The sequence below is a fragment of the Conger conger genome, chromosome 12, assembly GCF_963514075.1.
Source record: "Conger conger chromosome 12, fConCon1.1, whole genome shotgun sequence".
In the NCBI taxonomy this organism is placed as follows: Eukaryota; Metazoa; Chordata; class Actinopteri; order Anguilliformes; family Congridae; genus Conger; species Conger conger.
In genome coordinates, this window is record NC_083771.1 from 31,934,773 (window position 1) to 31,944,506 (window position 9,734).

Below are 9,734 nucleotides of genomic sequence, written 5' to 3' on the forward strand. Positions count from 1 at the left end.
ACTGTACCTCGGTGATGGTGAGGCTCAACTGGGAAAGTCTTCTTTTTCTTGTACTTCTCATAATCGCATCCTTGGATACTCCTCACAGGACTCAGGAATGCTATTAGCTGTTAGCCTGGAGAAAAGGAAGCCAAAAGGTGCCAAACTCAAAATGCGAAGTCTCGATTTTCTGGCTGCTGACCGACCTGTTAAATACAATTGCTGACATGAGTTGGAATGGAGATAAAGAAATCATGAAGTAGAACATCACTCTCAGACTTCTTCCTTATGCTCACTGAGATGTGCGGCGTACATTTTTTTATACACATAAATTATGAATGGCCATGAACTGTATGAAGTTGAACTTTACCAGGACAAAGCATTCACCGAGAGACCAAAACTCCCTCAAACTGAGAAGAGGCAAATGAAAAACAGGTTGGCTGTGCCACTTAACCTCTGACCTCCAACCTCGCAACGGAACAACAGAGCAAAGGTGGCCTGAGTAACAGATGTTGTAGGCAACCCTCAGAACCATTTATGAGCTGAGAAAAATAAGCAATGACTTCAATACTTATTAGCCATCCTTTGCATTCAGCGATGTTCAGCTATGTATCCATGCACATGCTAAAATCCAGATCATATTAAGCATTGTTTTCACTGTTATTTATACCGTATAAAAACACCATTATCCAGGAGAACTTGCATAGCTCACAATGACATTGTATTGGTCTGAATGTTTATGGCAGTACGATAAGTATTATAGTGCTATACCAAGCTCCTGGTGTTAACAGTAGTGTGCCACAGAGGAGCTGAACTTTCAATCATCTGGTTGCATCCACAATTCTCCAACCGCTACTCAATGCTTTATGGCACTAGTATTGCATGTTTTTAGAGTGTGTGAAATGGCGTTCACATAAACCCAGAGACGAGAGGAGAACAAGAGGAGAGGTGTGCATTAGCTGTTACCTATCAGCTCTGTCCTGCGAAAGCAACAATGCACACCGCGATGCTTCCTGCTTGTACCCTCTTCCCTGGAGCTTGCAGATGACAGAGCAGCCATTCTGCTCAGAGAATTAAAGTGATTTTCAACATGCCAGCTCAGCACCACCCATTGTTCACGCGGGCCTTGTGCTGACCATGGGAAAACCTTTGCTTCAGACCAAATTGCGACTCTCCTCGCCGCCAAGCAGCAAGAACCCCGAACCGAATTATGCTTTATTTTCCGGTCCAGGAGGCAACCCTGATCTTCATGGCCACTCGAGTGGCAATTTTAGACCTTCAGAAGAAAAAAAAGAAGAAACAAAAAAACCTGGAAGCAGTTTAAACTTTCTTAAATATGCTGACTGTCAAAAGTCCACAATTCCTCATTTTTTACTGCTGATTTCTTAAGCTTTCCTCCATACCACATTTTAGGGGGGGTGGGGGCATCTGCATTCCCCCTCTGCTCTGAATGTCACAGGTGCTGCTCGGAAAGGGGGGGGGGGGGGGGGGTTGGGTGCTTAAAAGCACAGCCTTGTCTGATGGGAGGGGGATAGGCTCTGCTTTGTAACGTTATGACAAATGAGTCCAATCTAGGCTGAGTGCACTTGACCTGACCCTGCTCCCGGGTGCGGAGGATGACAGTCCCAGCTTAGCCAGCGGAAAAGATGTTCCACGCTAATAAACACGGTCCAGGACTCAGGTCACTTCAGGCGGGGTGCGGTGAGGGGCGATGAGGAGGGGGGAGGTGGGTTCGCTGCCCTTTCAGGTGCAGGTCCATAATGGGATCTGCCCTTGCTCTTGGCTTCTCTTACAGGATCAAAAAAAGAGAGCCCTACCCGCCCAACAAAGACAGCCTTTGTGTTTGGAAGCTGAGAATTTGTTGGCGCTCCAGGTGAATGTGTTTCCATTTACCTCTGCATAGAGACTCTTTATGTACACATGCAAGCGTTTAAAGGCCTGGTGCACTCTGGGAAGGGTTCTGTGACAATTCCTTTCATGTGCCATATTAAGACAAATTTGGTTGACTGATTTATTGCTTGAGCCCTTTCTCCAGGCTCCTCCTAGTTCCCTGTGTCCCCCTCCTTAAAAAAAATAAAACAGGTGTTCTTATAGTGAGCTCAATCTTGTAAACATGCAAATCCAGCAATATCCAGACATGATGGGAAAGCAAATATAATCTCCTTAAGTCTGAATTTCAATAGCCCGGCTGATGAGGCAAGCCCAAAAAATGTAATTATATTTCTGTCTTATCATTGTGAACCTTGTGTCTGAGTCGGACATTAAGCAGAGACAAATGTGCAGCTGTAGGCAGGACTGAAATGTCTGTCAGTGAGCATCGGTAGGCCCTCCATGTTTCATTCTATAATACCATCGTTCTCACGGATCGGCAAACCGAAAGCACAGACTGCAAAACCGACCATACGGATCGGAAAAACCAAGATTTATGGATTTCCTTGTTGAGATTTTTTTTTTCATCTAGGGTGCCTTGGGGGGCCTCAAAGCTTCCTACGGGCCAGCAGTCATTTTAGTTAAATCTAGTATAAACTTTACATTGAGATATGATCATATCCATGTCGATTTCTAACAATTTCATCAAAAGACCATTGTCTAAGTTAGGTCCCATGTGTTGAGAGCCAAGATGAAAAGTATTGTGTTTTGATTCATTAGCATAAATACACACATATAAAAGAAAGAAAAACCTGACCCTGCAGTTCACTCATTTAGAGAGATTAATCTAATTGTGTTAAATCTACGTTGCCTACAACAAACACTGATTATTGCAGTTGGGTTTGTTTGTTTGTCTTATTTTTTATTTCAGTGATGAAGCATACCATTAGCTCTTGGCATTTACAGTGATTAAAAATGTTACAACTATGACTGGATTTTGATTTGGTTTATCAACCCTCAGGAAGAATGCTGCTAATTGGCTCTGTATGGTAAATTACATTTCTTGCATGGTAATTGTTTGTGTGTTCAGATGCTCTCTAATCCGTTCAGCAGCTGTTTAAAGGTGCAGCTGAATACATTGAGCCCAGGAATATTTCTCAAATGGGTGAGCGGTGACTCACCCATTTCTTTCAGCTAATATGCACAAGTGGCTCTTCATTCGTTTTGTATTGTCACAATTTTATCTGTACCTCTGACACCAGCTGTTACAGGTCTGTGTAAACTGTCAAGACTGCAGCTTGGAGAGTCTCAGATCAGAGATCATCAACTTCCATAAGTGGAAAGTACAATAAACCAAGGTATGCATAGGCATGGAATCCAATATATCCACAACAAATGTTTTCATGCCTGTGTTTATCTGTCTGAGCCAAATATTTATTTGAAATTTTTAAATCTGCCAAATTTCACACATGCCTTAATATTTTCTGATACTTATAGCATAGAATAGAGTGAATGATTGTATATGTATTAACTTTGAAGTACCATGTAGAAATGATTAGCTGTCATTGCCAGAGATCACAAATAGTCCTGCATGGCTCAATACTTGGCCATTCGAATATTCAGAAATATGTTCCCTGTCCTGTTACTTGCATATCCAGCCTTCCTTTAATCCAAGTTATTTATCTGTTATGTAAGTTTCAACCAGCTCTTTTGTTGTGGAGATTTCGGAAGACATGCCATGCATGCCTGCATAAAAAGATTTGGCTTTTGAGTCAACCTAGCAAGTCATATGTTTCAGAATATATTTTCAATTGAAACAAGTGTCTAATAATGTACTTTTGGAGAATTATATATTACAGCCGTCCACGTCAATAATGTATATAATAAAGCACACCAGGAGCTGCACCTGATCAGGACAATATTTGACGGACTGTAACACATTATAAGTGACCAATATGTATATACTTCAGCTCAAACCTCAAAAGGTCTTTGCTTGGAATCAGTGTTATACTGTATGTGCAGTTGAGCTGCACATCTGGAACAGGATCACGATCCAGCCTCATAGGATCTACCCCTTCCCCATATAATTAGCCAAACATCAACGGGATTTGTTTTCCTGTGGAACCGAAATCAAACATTTTCACAGACCCCAGCCATACGCTTGGCACTGTCATTAAATACTTACCATTAACTACCTGTCAGCAAAGCGGTGGGGAATGTTTTCATTCATGAAATTATTTCAAAGAGAAACAGCAATCAGGCCTCTTTCATAAATGGCACCGTGTACAACTGGCTCATCAGACTGCTAATCAGATCCTCCTCTTTCACAGCTTGACTGTACAGACCAGAGCAACCCTATCAGCACAGGAACCGAGGAGCACGGATGTGTATAAAAGCAAAATGCACAGACTAACAAAAGGAGGACATGGACAATTAGTTAACACACAGTGAACACTCTTCTCAGGCTGGAACACATCAAGATCAATGAACATACTGCCAAGGCTGAAATACAGCAGACTTTAACTCAATGACCACAAGAAAAACACCATTCCAGAATTACGTCCTGTTTTTAAACATTGAATTTATTCTTTCGTTTATTTATTTTTTATCTTTGCAGTATAAGAAGTGACACCTCAAATACCATATTTTGAAGTAATTAAAATGGCTGACATTAGAATGGCTGTCAGCATTGCTGCATCACTGAACTTTTGCTTTTTATTGTGGAATGACACTTGGGTACATCAAGAAAATTTACTTTAATTGTATATTAAACTACTTTTATATACAATATGCACGAGGCTATATAGTGCAGTTATGCATTAAACTGCTGGGCTCTGTGGTACATTGGTAGTGTGTGATCAAACTTGCAGCCGCACAGTTGTAACCTCAGCTGTCAGAAGGATGCAATGCAAGCCAATTGTCTTGATTGTATGTATGTAACGGTTACAGCAGAGAGCAAGTAGCAAGCTGATTATTGCTGGAGTATTTGTTTGGGTATTTGTTGTCTTGTGGACCAGTACTGTGTTTATTACACAATCGCACAATCAGTATCATCCCACTCCAGGCAGGCGCAGGGGGAATTCCCCAAAGTGTTTGTCTTGTCTTGTTATTTGTTTGTTGTGTGGTTACATTTCCACAATCACAGTATTTATTATTTTATTTCTGTGTTCATTCATCTGCAATGTCTTATCTTCAGAATTCTTTGTAATTGGCTGAATGCAAAACACTTTGAGCTACATTTTATGTATGAAAGGTGCAATATAAATAAAGCGTATTATTATATTATTATTAATCAGGTTTGGTCTGAACCAGGTTTTCTCATAGAGGAGCTCAGGTTTGGATAGCGGGACTCTATTTAATCTCAAACCCCCCGCTCTCTCTCTCCCATGATTGACACATGTGGGTAGAAATTGTGCATTCCTCTTTCAGGGTCACCACATAGCTGCATTAGTGTATGCTGCCACTTCAGAAATATGTAGGTTTTTTTTTCATTATTTTTTTAATAGATTGTCAAGCCCTACAGTAGGATATCACAAGCAAAAACGCCATCTTTAGTCAGGCACTGTATCCGTACAGTACAGGACTGGCTGAGTCTCATCTTGCCCCCACAAGTTCATCTGGTCAGTGGGGCAACCCATTGTCTGCCCGCAAAAGCTACACCTGAAATGTCCTCCTCTGACAAAGCATATACATGGTTGCTGTACCAAGGTTACCTCGTGGTCTATGACGTCAAAGGAAGCAGCAGCTTTCTTCATGCACTCTGTGTATGCATGTCTGTATTATCCTAAATTGACACAGAACACTCCAGAGACAGCCATGAGTCGTGTTGCCTCGCTTTGGTGAATATTATTAAGATATACAAAGACACAGTATGGCAATGGAATCCATAGCATATGATAAATATTGGCACGGCTCGGTGGTTTGTCTGGGTTCTCCGCTTTGAGTGGTGCTGAAGAACACCCCCTGTGAGATATTCATGGTTCTTCACTTTAATATGTACCCCACGTCCTTGAGTGTGAATTGTAGCTATGATACTTTCTTGAACCACGAACACCCTGATTGGAAATTCCAAATAAAGACATAGAGGAAAATAGAGGTCAAGTTAAAGAAGTAAATTTTTCAAGGAGGGGAGAGTAATCTTTGAATAAATCCGGCCTTAATGGTCTCTAAATATGAAGGCATCGCTTGCGGGCGATGGGCCCGGTGAGATCCACGGTGCTGTTGACAGGGGAGAACCTGAGGAGAACCCTGACGCTGTGAGAGTATGATTTTTTTATGATGATCCTGTCTGCTGGGGGCCAGCCAGAGACACATCTCTATACTCTGTGAATGTGGAAGCAATAAACCTGATCAGCACTAACACTTGTCACACTGTAGTGAATCTCCACTGCCATTATTTACTGTCTATATAGTCAACATGATAAATGATGTGTCTGCCTCCTTTATTGGTTTTCATTTCTCTAACACTTTTTTATTTTTTTATTCTCCCTTGTCTGGCCAGGATGGGAGATCTGTCTGATTTGTGCCTGGGCAGTGCACCTTGCTCTGATCCTGGAGAGAGAGTGTGTGTAAGGAGCACTTTAGGGGCAGTGCACCTTGCTCTGATCCTGGAGAGAGAGTGTGTGTAAGGAGCACTTTAGGGGCAGTGCAGTGTGTACATGCCCTGACACTCCAAGCTTTCCATTTAGAAATAATAACAGTCATTAGTGCAATTTGAAACCGCTGATGGTCATTTGTCCTAATAAGTATGTTTGTCTTGAAATAGGGGGGCTTGACTTGATTGCATTGTTGTAATATGGCCATCTGATAAAAAACACAGGAAATAAATGACATCATAGTCTGATTTGAAAATACATTAAATATTAGTACAGGAAATTATACAATTTTCATTAGCAGTGTATCTTGCCAGTTGAATTGCTAAACCAGTGAATTGACTAAGCTAGCGAGCTTGTTAATGTTACCTAAGCAATTTAGCTATCCTAAGGTAATTGTTATTGGCATAACCACTACACTGTATCTATGCCAGTGGTCAAGTGACTGATCACAGGAACCGGTGTAGGCAGTCAACAAAAGTATCTGCTTGTCCTGGACAATAGTCTCTTGAAAAGAGTGGCAACCCTGCCAACATTGTGCCTTTTATATTTCGATTCCAAGCCGAACGCACAGGGCTGCCAGCTACAGTCAGTACAATCTGTGCATGCTCCTCTTATACTGTATACTGTACGCTCCGTGCTGAATGAAGTTTTGGGATATTTCACTTTCTTTAATACTGTTAAAGTTTTGATGTTTGCACGTCTAGCATTTTATGTTATTGAAACATATTGTAGCTTTCCACATTAATATCTTGGTGCAGAAATGGGGAAAAAAATAATACGTTTCTTCAATTTTCTTTCGTATAGAGACATCTTTCCACTTGTAGGAAATAAAATCCTATTCTATTCAGTTCTATGTTGATCTAATCTGTTATATCAATGTTGGTCCAGTGATTGAGATACTCCTGACTGCACTAGGACTTCCCCTGGTCCTGGAAGCACAGCAGGAGATGATTAAAAAGTGGCAAGCAGGGGAGACACACTCAGCGGCAGATAAAGTATGAGTGTTAGACCTGAGAGAGTTAACACAGGCCACGGGCAGCGCCTAAGTCAACAGAGGAATCACACAGCTCGTCTGTGTCCGCAGATCGATAACCGCAAATAATGAATGTGCTCCCCACGGACACGCTCGCCCCCCCCGAAGCGACTCTACGGCTCTTTCTCCGACTCGAGGAGCGGACAGGGAACCTAGCGCTCTCTGCGGCAGACCGGTCGTTCTGCTCGATTTAGTGCGAAGGTTTGTCCAATAGGAATGTTAATAGCTGCGATTTTTATGAGATCTGTCAGAAACAGCATGAAAATAAGAGTTTGAACGGGCAGGGCGGGAAAAATGTGCATCTGCGCGGCGCACACTGACATCTGGGAGGCGTGGAGAAAACAGACGACAACGCAGCGTCAGAAGCGTTCTGCTGCTTTTATTAATGGAGACCCTGTGGAATGAGGCTAATGAATCTTATCGGCAAACGTCTTGCCTCTTTTCCACCGAACCACAGCAGTCCAGCCGAGTGTACGAACATACATGAGAGTACTAAAGCAGCGCTAGGCAGCCCTGAGCCTGGAGTGCCACTGATGTTTCTGGTTTTAGTTCCATCTGAGATTGACCTCATGAGTTTGATGGATTATTAAGAGTATTTAGTCTGAATGATGAAATGCCTCCACCACCTCCTGCAGCCTGTAGCCTAGTGTCTAAGGTACATGACTGGGACCCAGAAGGTTTGTGTTTCAATCCTGTAGCCAGAATAAGGTCTGCACTGCTGTTGGGCCCTTGAGCAAGGCCCTTAACCTCACATTGTCCCCTTATTATCCGTCACAACTTGAACACAAATGTAAGAAATGTAATGAGATTTCGACTGGAAACGGCTGTCCTTATCAGTGGGTAGTTTCAGCCAAGTTGTGTCATCTGCTTTTAGAGTATGTGTTGGATACCTTGCCATGGCAACAAATGTCTACAGTAAATGTGTGTCTGGTTTGCCTCAGGAATATCAGGGGTCATTGTTTATTATACAGTTCAAGCTACCAGAAACACCACAAGATGATGTTCATTACAACATATTTCTACCCTTATCTCCAGAACATAGTGTACAGAGGGAACATGGGGTGGGAATTTTGCCATGAAGTTAAATTTTTTAAAGTATTACAAATACTTTAAATCTGCTTTTTTAATTGTTGATACAATTGCTGCTCAAAACACACAATCTACAGATTTGTTTTCCTTTAGCCAGAGATAGAAAGGTATAATAATTTTTTTTTTTTATGAGCCACTTAAAAACCTCCAAGCGGTTTGACACATTACATACTAACTTTTAAAAAAGCAAAAGCACGCAAGCAAACACGCATGCAGGCACACACACACACACACACACACCGCACATATCTGAAACAGCACACAGTGGTCTGAACAGCTGCTTCAGCCTGAATCCGGTGCGTTTGTTTTTCCCGAAAGATGCGCGTGTCTGTTTTCATGTTCCTCATCATGCGCTTGTTAGCCTGTCCCATCTACGGTAACCTGTAACATCCCAGGGGTGGAGAGACACGGGATACAATGGGGCTGCAAGTAAAAGCAATCAATACCACGCTGAGAAACAAGAAATGTACCCCATTTTCCTTTCATTGATCTGAATGAGACGGGGGAAACGCCTCTGGTCGGTCTTGGGCTCAGGCGATAGGTCTTCTGCTGCATTCTTCCCTGCCCTCCCTGCTCTGGGTCATTGACAGCCTAAAAACAGCCTGGAGTGGGCTTGAGTACTGTTCTTGTTAACTCCAATGGCAGGCAACTATACTACCAGCTATATTTGTAGTACTGTAGCACTAATATATGCAGACCCACGGGAAATTGGAACAGGTGTTATACATAGATTTTATATAAATATGAATACATGAATACATACAATATGAAATAAGATTTAATATAAGTGGACAGGCAGATGGAGCATGTGGATGGCCAACAGGTTCAACCTGTCATTTGACCTCTGCTGTTTCGATATTATTACATTCATGCATTGCACAACTTTTAGGATTCTGTATTTGCCTGCAAATAAATAGCAATGAAATGAATGTCCCAGACTCCGATTGACTGTATATGTTTCTCCCACAAATGTTATTATAGATCCTTCATTTGACTAGTAGATAGGCATAAATACATGGGGGCTATGAACCAGAGGACATTGCTGTGATTGCATAGCCTACGAATCAGATAACAATGAGTTGATTATGGGTATAAACATACAATAGCCTCCATAAGTATGGCAGAATGTATTTTTGCACAAGTTTACACATAATCACATTACTCATAAT